Below are 19,069 nucleotides of genomic sequence, written 5' to 3'. Positions count from 1 at the left end.
GGTATAATCAATGCTGTTTCGTAAGTAACCCTTTAATTAATCGAAATGTACTAGTTGTAGAAAGTTCCTGTCTATTTAATTACTGAATGGCAGGTTATTTATAGGAACTAACTGCACTTATACCACTCTGTCTCACGGTGTTATCGTGTAACGAATTTGATAAAACGACCTTTAGTCTCGTACGTTAAGGATCTCTGTAGCTTATGTTTCAAGTGCTTAAACGTTAGTAACAGACTGCATTACACTGTGTTATATACTGATATGTATGACATACAGACTAACAATTACTGAAACATCATTAAACAGCTGGTATATTTTATTTAATTTATAACGGAATATGAAGTGAAGCAACTTCAGATGTTAGTTGTATCTGTGGAAAGTAGCTACGACGTAAAGTCTCAATGATCTGTATTTTATTAGTTTTTATTCACACGTCTAGTTCCCTAGGACCGAATTGAGGAGAAAATCCCCAAGGCCATGGATCATCTCAGTACAGCAAATTACAACATAAAAGAAATGACAGATAAAATAAAATGTTTAAGAACCCAAGAAAAGTCAAGCCATAAGTTTAAGTAAGCGCATTCAACAATATAAAATATGTATAAGCTTAATTTTTCAATTAACAAAATGGAAGAATTGACCCATTAGGAATCTCTTCAGTTTAGATTTGTAAGCGCGTGGAGTGTTGCTAAGATTTTTGATTTCTTGTGGCAGCTAATAGAAAATGTATGCAGCAGAATATTACGTACCTTCCTGTTCAAGAATCAAGGAAGTGCGATCCAATTGCAGATTCGATTTCTGCTGAGTGCAAGCTGCTACTTCTCGGGAATAAGCTGATATTGTTAAAAAGAAACAACAGTAAATATATACACTCCTGGAAATGGAAAAAAGAACACATTGACACCGGTGTGTCAGACCCATCATACTTGCTCCGGACACTGCGAGAGGGCAGTACAAGCAATGATCACACGCACGGCACAGCGGACACACCAGGAACCGCGGTGTTGGCCGTCGAATGGCGCTAGCTGCGCAGCATTTGTGCACCGCCGCCGTCAGTGTCAGCCAGTTTGCCGTGGCATACGGAGCTCCATCGCAGTCTTTAACACTGGTAGCATGCCGCGACAGCGTGGACGTGAACCGTATGTGCAGTTGACGGACTTTGAGCGAGGGCGTATAGTGGGCATGCGGGAGGCCGGGTGGACGTACCGCCGAGGACCATTCGCAACCGTCTCCATGAAGCTGGGCTACGGTCCCGCACACCGTTAGGCCGTCTTCCGCTCACGCCCCAACATCGTGCAGCCCGCCTCCAGTGGTGTCGCGACAGGCGTGAATGGAGGGACGAATGGAGACGTGTCGTCTTCAGCGATGAGAGTCGCTTCTGCCTTGGTGCCAATGATGGTCGTATGCGTGTTTGGCGCCGTGCAGGTGAGCGCCACAATCAGGACTGCATACGACCGAGGCACACAGGGCCAACACCCGGCATCATGGTGTGGGGAACGATCTCCTACACTGGCCGTACACCACTGGTGATCGTCGAGGGGACACTGAATAGTGCACGGTACATCCAAACCGTCATCGAACCCATCGTTCTACCATTCCTAGACCGGCAAGGGAACTTGCTGTTCCAACAGGACAATGCACGTCCGCATGTATCCCGTGCCACCCAACATGCTCTAGAAAGTGTACGTCAACTACCCTGGCCAGCAAGATCTCCGGATCTGTCCCCCATTGAGCATGTTTGGGAGTGGATGAAGCGTCGTCTCACGCGGTCTGCACGTCCAGCACGAACGCTGGTCCAACTGAGGCGCCAGGTGGAAATGGCATGGCAAGCCGTTCCACAGGACTACATCCAGCATCTCTACGATCGTCGCCATGGGAGAATAGCAGCCTGCATTGCTGCGAAAGGTGGATATACACTGTACTAGTGCCGACATTGTGCATGCTCTGTTGCCTGTGTCTATGTGCCTGTGGTTCTGTCAGTGTGATCATGTGATGTATCTGACCCCAGGAATGTGTCAATAAAGTTTCCTCTTCCTGGGACAATGAATTCACGGTGTTCTTATTTCAATTTCCAGGAGTATATATATATGTATATATATATATATATATATATATATATATATATATATATATATAATGGGAGGCCAATGTCTAACTACCCAGACTAATGAACAGGGGTCGACAAGAAGTTCGCAAACTGACACCACTTATTGCCCGAGCTGCTCATTTCTGAGCCAAAAGTACCGTTTTAGAATGGCAAGAGTTACCACAAAATATAATGCCATACGACATAAGAGAATGAAACTAAGCAAAGTAAACTAATTTTCGTGTCAACGATCACTTACTTCAGATACTGTTCGAAAAGTAAAAATGACAGCATTAAGTCTTTGAACAAGATATTGAATATGGGCTTTCCACAACAGTTTACTGTCCATCTGAACACCTAGAAATTTGAATTGTTCAGTTTCACTAATTACATGTCCATTCTGTGAAAATAAAACATCGGGTATTGTTGAACTGTGTGTTAGAAACTGTAAAAACTGAGTCTTACTGTGATTTAGAGTTAGTTTATTTTCTACAAACCATGAACTTAGGTCATGAAATGCACTATTTGAAACAGAGCCTATATTGCACACAACATGCTTTACTACCAAGCTAGTGACATCAGCAAACAGAAATATTTAAGAATTACCCGTAATACTACAGGGTATTTCATTTATATAAATAAGGAACAGGAGTGGCCCCAACACTAATCCCTAGGGCACCCCCCCCCCCCCCCTCTTGATCATACCTCACTCATACCTCACATCACAGCCATTCTCAACACTGTGAATAACGACCTTATGCTCTCTGTTGTTAGCGTAAGAGGTGAATCAAATGTGAGCTGCTTCACATACTCCGTAATGGTCCAAATTCTGGAGCATTAAATTATGAAAAAACCGCAATCAAGCGTTTTAATTAAATTAAAAAATACGTCCAATGTTTAAACATTTTGTTTAATCCATCCCGTACCTGACAGAGAAAGGAGAATATAGCATTTTCTGCTGTTAAACGATTTCTGAAGCTAGTTTGCTACTTTCCGTCCGAGGAACAAATTCAACTGGTTCACATGTCATGCAGGCTCGCGTGTTATATGACTTATGGTTATTATCTCAGGATGTGTAAGCTCATGATACGTATGGGATTTCGCGCCTTTCTTGTGACAGAAATTGTGATCTAGGCAATAATGTGCTCTAAAAGAAACTACACTTTCAAACAGGTGAAGTACTTATAACGCTTTGCTGTCTCACGCTTCTACAGCCCATTAACATCTCAAATTTATTTGTGTGAGGAGCTTGAGTCTCTTACCGCTAATGATGTAATCAGGTACAACGGGGCTATCCCCTTCTGCTGGGCATTCCGTCTTTTACTTGCCATATTAAAAGAGATCTGACGTTCAGATCACATTCTGAATTTCTTCATGATCATTCTGTGAAAAAACTTTTCTATAGTCTATAGGAACGTTTGTCAATAATTTCAGAGTGGAAAGTGAATTAAAGAAAACAAAGTAGTACATCAAATATTAAAATAGGTAGGTTTTTCTAAATTAGGCTTTAGGTAGGCATCTTCGAAAATTGGCTGCTGTTTCATCGTGTCTAGTTTCATAACTTGATGGATGTTAGTGGCACATGCTGAATTCAGCAGGCTGCGTCAAAGAGGGCAAACACGTTTTTCACTCAACGGCTACGGCACAATTGTCTTTGGCCCACCAAGGTGCCGAGCTGCCGTTTCATCGTCGATGTTCGGTAGTATCCGTGTGCTCTAGGAGGTGCGGAGGTTGGTGTTTTGGTGGAAAACGACTAGTTACTAACATTCCGACGAATCATATAGCAGGTTTCATCTTCATAAATAAGCACACATTATCTTCAAATAAGCGAATCACCTGTTTCCTGCAGTTAAACATAACTACCAACCAAGACCGTAAGAAAAATTTCAGTCATTGAAAACCCAATTATTTACTGTCAAAAGGTTTGAAGGAGTGTTGAAAATAAAAACTCGCTTCTGTTTTGTAAGTTAAACTAAAAATGTTTAAAGACAAGTGAAACCTGGTACTCAAGGGAAGGCAGGATTCGATTACGATTGTGGACGGAGCCGTAAACAGTTACTATTGGTTGCCTTTTAGAGTTACACACGATTTATTTTAAACCAGTAATTCCAGACTCAACAATAAATAAGAATACCATACGTTGTTAATGAAGGAATAAGCAACTGTGTAAATAATAGTGTTTCCAGTGAGCTACAATTTAGCAAATCACCATTAAATACAGAGACAGCAGATAATATTTTAAAATCAAGCCACTGTGGTCTGGGCAGACGGCCTTACAAGCCTGGAATGGCAATAACATAAGAGTTGTCTAAGACCTCGCTGCAATTTACAACATTCAGGTATTGAAATATTAAAGGTAAGTCACCACAAACACAGCAGAAGGCATCAGACGCCAGGAATGGCAGTGAATAAGGTTATAAGGCTTATTGCTGAAATAGATATACCAAATTAGAAGTTTAAGGCAAATGACCACAATCACAGCAGAAGGCCTTACACGCCAGGAACGGCAATAATATGAAAAATTTAGAAACCTGCTGTAAAACAGCAAATACAGGAGCAAAGGTTAATTAAAGAGCAAGCAACTGATCGCCAAACGGGTGAAATAAGATAATGGTAAACTTTGTAACACAACCCTTAACATCCACTGAACTCTACACTGCCAGATTTTTCCAGAAGACCACCTGAACTATTAACTAGACACGTATAACCTTTAATTTAGGCATTACAAGGTATTGTTATAAATAATACAATAATAAAACACATAGACCAGGACATAAGTTCCTTAAAGGGTACTGAGACATATTATACCCGCTGAACGCGTGGACTGAAGGAGCGTTACACTGAATTACTGGCCATCAGAACTCCTTTTAGAACACACGTCTTATAAGAACCAAGGGGCCACAGACGGTACTCCAGGAATGGATCTCTAATAAGGTCTGGCAACAAACACTTTCGCGAGCAATGAGATAGGCAGCCAAGAGTTGCATTCACTTCACAAGATGGCAACTCAGACTAGTGGCAGACTAGTGAATGAGTAATGATAATCTTTCTGAAGCTACCTGACGTCCCGTAAACCAAATGTAACGATGGAACAATACGCTAAATCCGGAACCGGTGGTCTGCACTACGTCCCCAGCATACTGTGCTTAGAGTGCCCGGAACGAGAAAGGAATCACTACCACCAGAGTAGAAGAATCACCAACCGACCTACAATCAAAAAAGCTGTCAAAAGTACACGCCTTACCCGACAGCAGCGGCAAGGTGAGGAAACATACACTGCCGTTACATATACTTACCCCCAAGGCAGGCAACTGGGGTGTTAGCGGCCACCAGGCAAGAAAATTAATGCTGGTTGATCTTAAAAAATTGTAATAAGTTGAACGCAGTAAATAGTATTAAGAAGTCGAAGAAAGCTAATCAGATCCGACTTCCCCAAGCACTCCACTCGCTGCTCTTCGCCTCGGCGGCACAACGAGCAGCAACATGAACCCAAGTCACTGCACAATTGCGATTTATCACAATGGTGGAGGTTTCTCGACTTCGATTGAAATGCACTCGTCTTAAAGCTTGCTGTATCCTGTTTACGTTGAGGTCGTGCACCCTCGTGGCCACAGCCCTTCCATCCGGCGGTCCATGCGTGCCGCCAGCGGTCCCGGCGTGTTCTGGCACTGCACGGACCTGCCTCCTCCTCACTCCCCAACCGAATTCGCACACTCACACGATGCGGAAAAAAAACGGCGTCGTCCCAAAGCTAGGGCAACAGTTACTACATACCGATAACCGCCGCTGCAGCCACTAGCCGACAGGAACCGCTTCCGAAACCGAATGGCGCCAGTCAACACGAGAGGAAGACAAACAACCGCAACCATGCCAACTGAACGCTACTGTCTGGCCTTCAAGAGAGGGCGGATTTGTGATTGGTGTAAGGAATGGCGTTTAACTCTAAATATAGATAAATGTAAATTAATGCAGATGAATAGGAAAAAGAATCCTGTAATGTTTGAATACTCCATTAATAGTGTAGCACTTGACACAGTCATGTCGATTAAATATTTGGGCGTAATATTTGGGCGTAATATTGCAGAGCGATATGACGTGGGACAAGCATTTAATGGCAGTTGTGGGGAAGGCGGATAGTCATCCTCGGTTCATTGGTAGAATTTTGGGAAGATGTGGTCCATCTGTAAAGGAGACCGCTTATAAAACACTAATACGACCTATTCTTGAGTACTTCTCGGGCGTTTGGGATCCCTATCAGGTCGGATTGAGGGAGGACATAGAAGCAATTCAGGGGCGGGCTGCTAGATTTGTTACTGGTAGGTTTGATCATCACGCGATTGTTACGGAAATGCTTCAGGAACTCGGGAGGGAGTCTCTAGAGGAAAGGAGGCGTTCTTTTCGTGAATCGCTACTGAGGAAATTTAGAGAACCAGCATTTGAGGCTGACTGCAGTACAATTTTACTGACAAAAACTTAAATTTCGCGGAAAGACCACAAAGATAAGATAAGAGAGATTAGGGCTCGTACAGAGGCATATAGGCAGTAATTATTCCCTCGGTCTGTTTGGGAGTTGAACAGGGAGAGAAGATGCTAGTTGTGGTTCAAGGTACCCTCCGCCACGCACCGTATGGTGGATTATGGAGTATGTATGTATGTATGTAGATGTAGAAACCTACAAACAGTACCAATGCGAGTCGCAGGATGGCTCAAGAAGATATTGTTTTGTAGGGCGGGCAACCACAGCCAAACATCGACATTTTTTCAAAGAAAATTCGGCACTGGATGCATGAATGATTTTTATTAAATCTGCGACCGGTTTCGCACCACTTATCGGTACATCCTTAGGCAATCTGTACAATAAATAATATAATAAGAGATCATATAAAATATTCGATCCCCCAATTCTGAGGTGTAATTAAACTTTTAAATAGCCAGTTTCTTGAATGAAACAACAAAGTACTCACATAAGCTATTTATAACATAGTAACGTTGAACATTGCCGTGTAGCAATATACAGTCATCTAGTGAAAGCGGTAGTTAAAATTTAAAAATCTTTAAAATAATTTTTTTTAAATGGTGGCAGCGGCAATGACGTAGAAAATAAAGTTAAAATACGATGCTGATAAAACTCCCCTAAACACGATCGACGAAGAGCGGAACATTAGCATGAACAAACAGCGGAACTAGGGCCATGTAAACATATCAGAACATGCCGTCCAAGTTATGAGGAGCCGCGCAGCAACGGACACGGCCTGACTGACTGGTCGAAACCCGGAAAGCGCTCACGCAGTGGCGCGAGAATCGCCAAAGGCCGGATGACGTCTACTAGTTGTGAAGAGTGGGGGGTGCTGAACATTTGATAAACAATTCCTTATGTCCATTTTTTTAAAAAAAAGTCTAAAACCATACAAGGTGGCCAATATAAAAAATGGGCAGTTAGTTAAAACTATAAGAATAATAAATGTGGTTCTGAATGGGTAAGGCCTGGAGTACGCCTAAAAATATATTGAACAGAACCTACTAACAAGCAAGCTGTAGGGGTAAGGCTACATGTTTAAGTAATCAAAAGTTTCTAAAAGACACTTGTGCCTCAGATCGGTCTGGGCATTAAGTGTGGAGCTAGGGGATTTCTTCAGAACTCTGAAATTTTCAACCTCTTCCAAAACATTAAGGGTGTTGCCCTTACTTTCCAAGTGTAACAACCGCATGCTGTTCTGGATACCGGTGATATGGTGATCCGTTTCCCGCAAATGCGCACCAAAGGCTGATTTTCAGCCTGAATCGCTGATGTGCTCCTTAAAGCGGGTCTCAAAACTTCTATCTGTCTGGCCTATGTACTCCGCATCACAATCATCACAGGCGATACTATATACCCCAGACGACTTGAAACCATTCCATATAGCAGCCTCCTTGTGCCTCAACTCGTGTCCATTGTTTTTAGGAAAACTAAAAAGCAGAATTCATTCCCTTAGAACTTAAGAATTTGCCGATTCTGCTTGAAATGCTACCATAGAAGGGTATCCTGTGGAATTTACGTCCAATAGCTAATCCACTATTTGCTGGCTGTAGGGAAGTGAATGATCCTGATGTGAATGGGGTGCGAGCAGTGTTACGTTTCATGTTTATCTTCCGTAATACACCCCTGTTAATCTTTCCAACAAAATCCGCGTCGTATTCGAAAAGGCGATAAACTGTATTACTTTAAATTCCCGATCCCTGGCTTCTTGAGATAATGGGACCTTATGCATCCCGTCTAGTAAAGCCCTGAATGTGACCTTTTTGAATTGCAAAGGATGATTACACGATCTATGTATCACGACTTCAGGAGTGGTGGGCTTTCTGAAAATGTCAAACTTAACTGAGTTCCCATTGATTTTGACTAATAGAGCTAAGAAAGGAAGGGTGCCATTAATGCTCTGTTCTATAGTAAATAGGATCCTCTCGTGTATGTTGTTTACTTCACCTAGGAAAGCGTTATAATCCTGGAAAGAACCGTTCTACAGCAAAATTATGTCATCCACATATCTAGCCCAAATCATTACCCTTTCAGAGTATCTGCTGAAGTCGACCATCATATTATGCTCAAAAAAGTCATAAAAATTTTGGAAAGGCAATACGACAGTCGAGATCCCATTGCCAAGCCCTGATTTTTGATGTATGTACTATCGCCAAATTTAAAATAGTTATACCTAATACCAATTTCAGAAGCTGCAGTACCTCTTCTATCTCTTCTAATGGTCTGCACTAATTTTCTTTAAATGTTCACTAAATATTTCGTGGGGCTGCTCGGATGCTTGCATACATATGTTTTTACATCAAATGAAACCATGGAAGTACCCTTTGGGATTATCAAAGCTAAAAGTTTGCTAATCAATTCCTCTTTATTTGAGATACTGAAATTTACCGGATGCTTTAAGTTCCTATTCAAATATTCAGCCAAATGTTTCTCAAGTTGAACAGCTGGGCCATTCCTGCAGTTAATGATGCGTATGATAGGCAAACCTTCCTTATGGCGCTTTATTATACCCTAAAGTCTAGGAGCCGATGGGTTCATCGGAATAATTGACCGCTTATTAAAAAGTCTGAGAAAGATACTTGTATTCATAGTCTGATTTTTAACACTCACTACCTATTTTGCAGTTAGGTCATACCTACTTCTCTCGATGTGGTTGGTGTCAGTAAATTGCTCGACCTTTTCAACGTACTAATCCTCCGAAATAACTACGACCGCCGGCCGAAGTGGCCGTGCGGTTCTAGGCGCTACAGTCTGGAACCGCGAGACCGCTACGGTCGCAGGTTCGAATCATGCCTCGGGCATGGATGTGTGTAATGTCCTTAGGTTAGTTAGGTTTAATTAGTTCTAAGTTCTAGGGGACTAATGACCTCAGAAGTTGAGGCCCATAGTGCTCAGAGACGTTTGAAGCATTTTTTAACTACGACCGATTTAGACTTATTCGCTTGTACTATAATCGCAGCATTATCGCGGAGCTTTTCATTGATCCTACGTACTGTAATATTCTCCTCAGACCCTATTAAAGAACTACGACTAGGATGACTCAATCTGTTAAAGTAATTCTCTACTATTTTGTTTACCCCTATAGCCACGTCATTAGGCCGAGCTGTAGTCATCAGTTTTCCATCCAAAGCAGAAACAATATGGGAGACCAACCGATCCAGTTACTGCTGCGATATTTTGTGTGATGTATTATAGGTTGAACCCTTATCCAATAATCGTTTCTCTTTCCGATCAGAGACAATGTTGGTTAAGTTACACGTCTTTGGAAAACATTTAAAATCGCATTTAGTAAGTGTAGAATTTGGGGATAGTACATACATCCAAATACAGGGTTTGTCAATGGGATCTCCACTGTCGTATTGCCTTTCCAACATTTTTATGACGTTTTTTAAGCATAATATGATGGTCGGCTTAAACAGATACTCTGAAAGGGTAATGATTTGGGCTAGATATGTGGATGACATAATTTTGCTGTAGAACGGTTCTTTCCAGGATTATAACGCTTTCCTAGGTGAAGTAAACAACATACACGAGAGGATCCTATTTACTATAGAACAGAGCATTAATGGCACCCTTCCTTTCTTAGCTCTATTAGTCAAAATCAATGGGAACTCAGTTAAGTTTGACATTTTCAGAAAGCCCACCACTCCTGAAGTCGTGATACATAGATCGTGTAATCATCCTTTGCAATTCAAAAAGGTCACATTCAGGGCTTTACTAGACGGGATGCATAAGGTCCCATTATCTCAAGAAGCCAGGGATCGGGAATTTAAAGTAATACAGTTTATCGCCTTTTCGAATACGACGCGGATTTTGTTGGAAAGATTAACAGGGGTGTATTACGGAAGATAAACATGAAACGTAACACTGCTCGCACCCCATTCACATCAGGATCATTCACTTCCCTACAGCCAGCAAATAGTGGATTAGCTATTGGACGTAAATTCCACAGGATACCCTTCTATGGTAGCATTTCAAGCAGAATCGGCAAATTCTTAAGTTCTAAGGGAATGAATTCTGCTTTTTAGTTTTCCTAAAAACAATGGACACGAGTTGAGGCACAAGGAGGCTGCTATATGGAATGGTTTCAAGTCGTCTGGGGTATATAGTATCGCCTGTGATGATTGTGATGCGGAGTACATAGGCCAGACAGAAAGAAGTTTTGAGACCCGCTTTAAGGAGCACATCAGCGACCCAGGATGAAAATCAGCCTTTGGTGCGCATTTGCGGGAAACGGGTCACCATATCACCGGCATCCAGAACAGCATGCGGTTGTTACACTTGGAAAGTAAGGGCAACACCCTTAATGTTTTGGAAGAGGTTGAAGACTTCAGAATTCTAAAGATATCCCATCGCTCCTCACTTAATGCCCAGACCGATCTGATACACAAGGGTCTTTTAGAAAATTTTGATTACTTAAACAGGTAGCCTTAACCCTACAGCTTACTTGTTAATAGGTTCTGTCCAATATGTCTTAGGCGTACTCCAGGCCTTACCCATTCAGAACCACATTTATTATTCTTATAGTTTTAACTAACTGCCCATTTTTTATATTGGCCACCTAGTACGGTATTAGGCCTTTTTAAATAAATCGACATAGGGAATTGTTTATGAAATGGTCATCACCCCTCCCTCCCCCCACTCTTCACACCTTGCACACGTCATCCGGCCTCTGGCGATTCTCACGCCACTGCGTGAGCGCTTTCCGGGTTTCGGCCAGTCAGTCAGGCCGTGTCCTCTGCGGCGCGATTCCTCATAACTTGAACGGTATGATCTGATATGTTTACATGACCCTAGTTCCGCTGTTTGTTCATGCTAATGTTCAGCTCTTCGTCGTTCGTGTTTAGGGGAGTTTTATCAGCAACGTATTTCATTTTTATTTTCTAGGTCATTGCCGCTCCCACGATTAAAAAAAATTTTTTTTTAATATTTTTCAGTTTTAACTACCGGACGTGAATGGTGGCGTTCGGCTAGAGGGCAATGTTCGACGTTACCATGTTATAAATAGCGTATGTGAGTACGTCCTTGTTTCATTCAAAAAAACTGGCTATTTAAAAGTTTAATTTACATCTCAGAATTGGAGGATCGCATAGTTTATATGATTTCTTATTATGTTATTTTTTGTACAGATTGCCTGAGGATGCACCGATATGTGGTGCGAAACCGGTCGCAGATTTAATAAAAATCATTCATACAGCCTGTGTGGAATTTTCTTTGAAGAAATGTCAGCAAGATATGTATATCTTTTATATTAATACGTGAACGCGTTATTTACGTATGCTGACTCCCTGATTTACGTTACGAAGTCCACAGTTTTAAGGATAAGCCACTTATAATTTGCCGTTTCCTAAAAGATCCTATCCCAACAATGGGGCTTTCGGTCGGCTGAATTCATTTGGTCCGTTTTCTTTTAGGATTCTGTGGTTTCTGGTGATATACATTCTCACTGTGTGTTTTTTCTGTTTGCTCGTGCTTTTTGCTATTGCCTCATTTGGTTTGTACTTCTGCAGTTCAATCTGGTACCTTTTCTCGTAATGGGTATTTCGCTACTTATAGATTCTAATTACAACGCTTCTTATTATTGTTGGCTGCTGTTAGGTTAGTACTTAAAGTTCACTACCATAAAGCAATTTTCCCACTGCCATTTCTTTACGGAACTGAAGCGTACTCTATCTCTTATTCTCAAAGCTTCTTTTCTTCTGATGCCTTCACAGGACATAGAGAATTGTTAATACTTTCTAGTGTTACTGTGAATGCCATATTTTAACCTTTACTGGAGGGAACTAGAATTTTATTTCTGCTGCAAATCCCTCTGATAAACATATTTTGTTCGTCATTTGCAAGGTACAAAATAATGTTAATGATTTTAAAATCATAACTTACTGCTTTCTCCTGTTGTAAACTTTGTTATGGATATAAATTTTTACACACCATACTTGTATAATGACGTACAGAGGGGACGGAAAGTTTCTCCCTGAAGTTTTCTAGAATTTTTTTATACACAGTTTTTTTTCTTTTTTTGTAAAAACACATTCCTACATCTAAGAGAGTGATTTGAAATGTCATCAGTTCACTTTTTCAATATGTTGTTTGGCGTCCCTGATTACGAAGACATTGTGCAACTCGTCTGCCAATCTGCTGAAACTCTCCTCAAACTCTGCTGTACCTTCAGGAGTGACAAGAGTTCCACTCCTCCAGAACACATAGAATAAGCTAGCCTCTGTTGCATGGATGAGCTGCGTTGAAGACTGCACACTTTATTCTGGCCCTTAGGTGATCTATAAGGATTAGATGTGGAGTTTTTCCAGACCGGTCTTCCCTAAGTTCAAGGAATGCTCTCTTCAGAAAAGACGTTGGTTCTTTTGATTGGTTGAGCCGTTGTTCAAAGAAACGGCTCTGAGCACTATGGGACTTAACTACTGTGGTCATCAGTCCCCTAAAACTTAGAACTACTTAAACCTAACCAACCTAAGGACATCACACACATCCATGCCCGAGGCAGGATTCGAACCTGCGACCGTAGCAGTCGCGCGGTTCCGGTCTGCGCCCCTAGAACCGCTAGACCACCGCGGCCGGCGAGCCGTTGTTGCATCTTGTATAAAAACAGCATTAATTGGATTTGGGAAAAGGCTATTCTAGACCACCTGAGGATAGACAAGAACCATCCTTTCCCCATAACAACCTCCACTGAGACTCACATACACATCATTTCTTCCATAGTCACAAATGCCGCCAGTGACCAGTACCTCCAAATCTTGCTTTTGTCTGTGGACTCGGGAAATCTTCTCTGGCTCATTTTAATGAATTCAGGCATTGTGTTTGTTGGTCTTTGGATATATCTCTACAGGATACTCGTCTCTAAACAAAATGTGCATCCATTTTCTCTTTCCTTGTGGGGTGGCGTTGCAGAAACCATGGCAAAACGACTGACGATCAACAATATTTTATTCTGACAGCACGTTTTCCCGCTTGGTGTGAATTTTGTTGGCCATCCAACTCTGTTACTATCAGTACCATTACCATCAAATCTGTTAACACGAACACTAACGGGTTTTGTATCAGCACCCAATTTAGTGTTAGATATTCAATAGTATCAAGGCCTTGAATCTGAGACAGAAGAAGTTCATCGTATGGTCTCGTTTTTCCATGACACTCGTAGAGGCGACGATGAACATAAATCACCACAGAGCAATTTGCAGACAGAGTTAAAAACTAGTTTAAATAAGCAGTCCTTAACAAGACTGTCTTTTTTATCCCCCTAATTAAAATACAGGGATAAGCAGAAAACATGACAGTGTGTAAGAATTATTTAACGGCAAATTTTCATTAACTTAAAAAGTAGAGCTGTGCCAGATTTATTAAATTGTTCTGCTGAGAAAAACTGGGCCATCACAATAACATTCGCCAGCAGCACAAAAAAAAAAAAACTGGAAATGTATTCACAATGATTCATCAAGTAATACAGTCTACCGTGCAGTTCATGCAGCCAGCACCACCTGTTTGTATAAAGTGGTATGTTAATAAAAAGGGTAGAAACTTTCTGTCAGTCCTGTATATTCATGCGCACCGAACACATACGGCTTAAGCAGAAAGCAGAAATGTAGTGTGACAATCGCTAGAAAAGCGTTCTTAGCCATAACACGAATGAGAAGCAGCCAATTTTCGGTTAATATCACAGTGCGTCCTGTACCGGCAGCAGAGCTAACGAGGTCGATTGGTCTAATTAACAATCAAATACACAGCCAATCGAAAGCCGTACCGTTAATTTGTGCAGTGACAGAAATGACTGGGGCTCGCGTCAGCCCTGGTGCAGGCGTGGCTATCGCCGTGTTGTTGGTGTTGTTATTATTATTAATAATGACATATTAAGCCGTGACAGGGCCAGCGAAAATTAATAACGAGCGCGCAACAGCTCCAGGGATCTGCAAAACAACAGTCGGCGGAACAATACAGCTCGCTTTTGTCGCAGGGCATACATTTTACGTAGTGGAAATTGGGCGAGGGGTAGAATCCGGAGGGAGAGAAGGAGAGAAAGGGAGACCGTGTAGAGGAGAGAATGAGAGTAAGAGTGAGGCAGAGAGAGGACTGAGGGATCGTAGGCCGTAATTAAGATAACAGGCGAACGGGTCGCGAGGCATATTCCCCGGCAGCAGTCGGGCAGTAAATCTGGAGTGCGGCGCGCGTTATTGAATCGGTGGCGGCTGATGTATAACGCACCACTGCTCGCGCCGGAGCCGCGATACCACTCGTGACCCCAGACCGTCCGCCGGAACGCAGACCGCAAAGTTTAATTTGAAAAGTTGAACTATCGCCGGAATCCGCTAATCCGATGTGGTCCGATGTCCCCGCAGTGTCCACCGTTAAAAATTAAAATCCGTCTACTCGTGTGGGACTGGGAGCGTTAGCGACATCGTTGTCGACTACATGAAGCGGCCGCTTCTGAACGAGGAGTTCCGTGTTTTCCAAGCGGAAAGTGGTGGAACGGAGAAGGGTGACGACCGGTGGATGAAAGCGATACCGCGCTAAAACCCTGCTTTCAAAAGTAACAAGTGTTTGCAATCCACGGCGTACTGCCAATTCCGGTGTCGTGATAGTCTTCTATCGAAGAATTTGAATTTGCAAATAATCTTCGTGAGAACTGCCTGCTGTTTTTACCACAGAATGACAAATATATACACTACTGGCCATTAAAATTGCTACACCAAGAAGGATTGCAGATGATAAACGGGTATTCATTGGACAAATATATTACTCTAGAACTGACATGTGATTACATTTCCACGCAATTTGGGTGCATAGATCCCGAGAAATCAGTACCCAGAACAACTACATCTGGCCGTAATAACGGCCGTGATACGCCTGGGCAATGAGTCAAACAGAGCTTGGATGGCGTGTACAGCTACAGCTGCCCATGCAGCTTCAACACGATACCACAGTTCATCAAGAGTAGTGACTGGACTGGCCTATTGTGACGAGACAGTTGCTCGGCCACCATTGAACAGACGGTTTCAATTGGTGAGAGATCTGGAGAATGTGTTGGCCAGGGCAGCAGTCGAACATTTTCTGTATCCAGAAAGGCCCGTACAGGACCTGCAACATGCGGTCGTGTATTATCCTGTTGAAATACAGGGTTTCGCAGGGATCGAATGAAGGGTAGAGCCACGGGTCGTAACACATGTGAAATGTAACGTTCACCGTTCAAAGTGCCGTCAGGGCGAACAAGAGGTGAACGACACGTGTAACCAATGCACCCCATACCATCACACCGGGTGATACGCCAGTATGGCGATGACGAATACACGCTTTCAATGTGCGTTCACCGCGATATCGCCAAACACGGATGCGACCATCATGATGCTGTAAACAGAACTTGGATTCATCCGAAAAAATGACAGTTTACCGTTCGTGCTCCCAGGTTCGTCGTTGAGTACACCATCGCAGGCGCTCCTGCCTGTGATGCAGCGTCAAGGGTAACCGCAGCCATGTTCTTCGAGCTGATAGTCCATGCTGCTGCAAACGTCGTCGAGCTGTTCGTGCAGATGGTTGACTCAGGGATCGAGACGTGACTGCACGATCCGTTACAGCCATGCGCATAAGATGCCTGTAATCTGGACTGCTAGTGATACGAGGCCGTTGGGATCCAGCACGGCATTCCGTATTACCCTCCTGAACCCACCGATTCCATATTCTGCTAACAATCATTGGATCTCGACCAACGCGAGCAGCAATGTCACGATACGATAAACCGCAATCGCGATAGGCTACAATCCGACCTTTATCAAAGTCGGAAACATGATGGTACGCACTTCTCCTCCTTACACGAAGAATCACAGGAACGTTTGACCTGGCAACGCCGTCAGCTGCTGTTTGTGTATGAGATATCGGCAGAAAACTTTCCTAACGTCAGCACATTGTAGGTGTCGCCACCGGCGCCAACCTTGTTTGAATGCTTTGAAAAGCTAATCATTTGCACATCACGGTATCTTCTTCCTGTCGGTTAAATTTCGCTTCTGTAGCACGTCATTTTCGTGATGTAGCAAGTTATATATATATATATATATATATATATATATATGTGTGTGTGTGTGTGTGTGTGTGTGTATATTGCTCAGTTTTCCTAGGAAACGAGAATTTGTAGAGATTTTTGCTCGTTATTGGAATCGATACCAGCAAGATATTGGTCCCAGAAATTCCAAGAACATATGCTAACCTCTACAGTGGTTCCCGAGACTAGCCCGGACATACAAAAAAGAAGCGAACAGAGAGAGAGAGAGAGAGAGAGAAATTTAAAATTTTTTATTTGCTCACTGAAACATGACTGCAGCTTACATTCTATGTTTACGTGCAGTAACGTTCGTCCATTATGCTTTTCACGGAAGATGAATGCAGTATATGTTCAAATGACAAAAATATATTTTTATATGATACAATTTTGATTGCATTGATTTAGTATGTGACATTAATCTGAACTTGACACTCCGTCCTGTTCCAGAGAAAGAGGGTCTTAACGGACGAACAGCCACAGAGACAGACGGACACAAAGTGATCATATGAGGTTTTTTTTTTTACAGATTGAGGCACAGAATCCCAAAAAGGAAAATCATTACCGCTATAGACAAAGTACACGAATTTATTCTCGTATTCGCGTTCAAAATTATAGAAAATAGATGTTGAAGTGTGTATGAAAGCAGTAGGCGACAACTAGTAACTGATTTTGTCTATTCACGTTTCACAACCTAGTCGTTTATGTGCCTTTATGCGACTAACTGCCACGGATCTCGACACACAGCTAAGAAAGGAAGGAATCTGGTTTGAATAATTAATGTGTAATACAAATAATTTTAAAATACGGCATATTTGCCTTTCTTCTCAATCATACGGGTCATTTGTCTTAATTTTGTATTTGTGTACAATGACTGTGCTGAGGCTACATATACTGCATGACCTCAACTCACTGAGGAAACAAAAATGGCTCTGAGCACTAAGGGACTTAACTTCTGACGTCATCAGTCCCCTAGAACTTAGAACTACGTAAACCTAACTAACCTAAGGACATCACACACATCCATGCCCGAAGAAGGATTCGAACCTGCGACCGTAGCAGCAGCGCGGTCCCGGACAGAAGCGCCTAGAGCCGCTCAGCCACTCCGGCTGGCTCACTGAGGGAACAGTTCGACAATTTGAACAACATGTTTACAGCAGTTATACTGACGTATTATTCTGAAAAAAGGCTAGACATTAGCTTGTAACAGTAATGGTAACACATGAGGAGTATACAGTCACATTTTCCAAAATGGAAGGTATTGTTTTCATACGTTGTCCCGTTCTTTGTCACCGAAGTGCAGTGAAGTGAATATAACGCAACTGCATGGAACAACGTGTGGAAAAGAACTGGATAATACACTCACTGCAGCTCTTGATCTTACACAAATGAAGTATGGATACGCCGAAAACGATGTAGAATGGTCACACGTTGCACACTGCTCCATTCCAAACGGAACACAATGTCACAAATGCTATACTTTATTCCCTTTTAGACTTTCTTTTCTAATGCATAAACGACGCTCCCATAACGTCGAAAATGAGAAGTATCCAGGTTTTCGTGGCACGAGCTATACTACAAACTTCGAAAAATAAGACCATAGTTAAATATGCCTATAGCAACATGCTATACAAAATAACCACGGAGCATGCTGAAACACAGTATTATAAGGTAAGCAGTGTTACATAATGTTATAATTGTTAATTAGAGAATAGAAACCCCACTGGTGATTATAGGCTTTATGCCTGATGCGCCGCCATCACTTGGGCAGACAGCGGTCTCAATCACGAAATTGCTGGCTGGTCTTACCGTGACAGAAACCCATGAGCCGTTTCACAAATTTGTTTCCGCAAGGTTTTTCTGTTACTGGCTGGTTACAAAATGTACTAAACTTTCCTGACTTTCTGTCAGGCTGACGCTCTTAGCAGACAAATTGAATGCGGCGTGAAAAAGAAGGAAACTGATAGGTGTGATGTCACGGCTTTCCGTTCACACTGCATGACTTTCACTACTGAACCACGAGTAGGTTTCACAACAACAGCACAAATGGAAGTCAAGACTTCTCGTACCGCGTCATCCATACCCCATTACGACAAAGACATGACGCCAACATTTGTAAAACTAGGTGGTTGGTTGGATAGAGGCTAGTTTGTAAAGGCTAAGCTGTGGGTTCGATTCCCGCTGGGGATATCAGTTTTTAACAGCAGCAAACACACCCTCTTCACCTCGAGTAATGCCAATTGAAGAACGCAGAACTGTGCCGTAGTTCCAAATCACCATTAAACATATCCATTCGCTATTGACTGGAACAGATTGGACTGATTTTGGCTGTCCTAAGCGGAAGTCGCTGCTTGCAGAAACTCTGTCTATGGAAAGCTTACATACACTAGTTATGTTATTTTAGTTCATGAACCAATCGCCATGT

Source organism: Schistocerca americana, chromosome 2 (assembly GCF_021461395.2).
Source record: "Schistocerca americana isolate TAMUIC-IGC-003095 chromosome 2, iqSchAmer2.1, whole genome shotgun sequence".
In the NCBI taxonomy this organism is placed as follows: domain Eukaryota; kingdom Metazoa; phylum Arthropoda; class Insecta; order Orthoptera; family Acrididae; genus Schistocerca; species Schistocerca americana.
Note: the sequence above shows the minus strand (reverse complement) of the source record.